This window comes from Tubulanus polymorphus, chromosome 2, assembly GCF_964204645.1.
Source record: "Tubulanus polymorphus chromosome 2, tnTubPoly1.2, whole genome shotgun sequence".
In the NCBI taxonomy this organism is placed as follows: domain Eukaryota; kingdom Metazoa; phylum Nemertea; class Palaeonemertea; order Tubulaniformes; family Tubulanidae; genus Tubulanus; species Tubulanus polymorphus.
The window spans coordinates 7732738-7734081 of record NC_134026.1 but is presented as its reverse complement, the minus strand read 5'-3'; the positions used below and the strand labels follow the sequence as shown (position 1 = coordinate 7734081).

Genomic DNA, 1344 nt, shown 5'->3' with positions numbered 1-1344 from the left:
TCGTAGGTGATCGCGTTAGGGCGTATTAACGCTACAAAGACTGATTGAGTTTGAAGCGATCACTCGAGATCAGAATACGTAAAATACCCGCGATCTTCACTTGCCACAGACGCATTCTGTTCTTCATGTTGTGGTGATTTAGGTCGAGGAGCGTGTTGAGCGGGTCCTAGCTCATCCACCACCGACCAATTAAGCATCCTGTCATTAGCGGTTCCAGGTACCGTCGAATCATACGAATCAGGTTCGAATCCTTGTCTGCTCAATGTGAACCTAACGTGTCATGTGCCCAACTAACCGGTCCTGTGGCCCAATGGATAAGGCATCTGACTACGAATCAGGGGATTCCAGGTTCGAGTCCTGGCAGGATCGCAGTTAAATTTTTTTCTGGACTCGGCCCTAAATCTAAGACGAATGTACCGGGGTCTGAATCCGAATCTTTTCATCCAGGTCTCGTGTTTGCGCTCTCTCCTCGAGGCGCGTTCAGAAAACGCGCTTTTCGCATAACCACCATCAGGTGCTGCCGAATCAGCGCCTAGCGGTGATACATAAAACTAACAACACCACGTCTCCAAGGCGCTCGATCTTCATTTTGATATCGAAACAAAAGAAGAAAATTTGCTAACCGTATTTCCTAATTGTTGATTCGTTTATCAAAGGATCAAGAGAGATTCTCGATCGGTGAGAATCAGCGACCAGGGATTAAATTAGTGGCATAGAGAGAGAACGGGAGAGAAAGACGTTTATTTGATGTTCATAAATTCAAATCAGGAATCAAAGAACAACAAAGAACTAACGACTTGGGGTAGATTTCAATCAGTTTAAGAGCAGTTCGGTTTCTTTACTTCCTTTTATCTTCATTTACGACTGAAATTCAACAAATATGATAGCAGTAGTACCTCGAGTATCTGCTGGTATAGACCACAAACTCTGAAAACATTAGACAAAATCAGCACAAAATAGATTCTGTAAATTTACCAGCATTCAGGATCCTAACGTTAGTTCTTGGGTGAATTTTGATTGAACGATGAATTCATGATTCCAATTTCAAGATTATACTGCATGAAATTAAAGTAAGGTGTAACAAAGTAAAATGGTAGGCTCTCTTTCCTCTCTCTCTCTCTCTCTCTCTCTCTCTCTCTCTCTCTCTCTCTCTCTCTCTCTCTCTCTCTCTCTCCTTCACCTCTATACCCTCTCCCTCCTTTCGTCTTTCTCCCAACATTTCCTCTTTCTGTCCTCCCTCTCTCCCCTCCCTCTCCCTGAGTCTCTCTGATAGCTATAGCTATCAAATAATGTCATTTTAACTGGTTTCGATATAAACTGCATAAAATTCGCTACGTACTTATC

General features: G+C 42.9%; 1 non-coding gene across 1 annotated transcript; it reads left to right on the top strand.

Annotated features, from left to right (window-relative positions):
* Nucleotides 1-296: 296 nt before the first annotated feature.
* Trnar-acg (transfer RNA arginine (anticodon ACG)) lies at nt 297-369 on the top strand. Its single transcript has one exon. It is a non-coding gene; the product is annotated as a tRNA-Arg (tRNA).
* Nucleotides 370-1344: the final 975 nt, after the last annotated feature.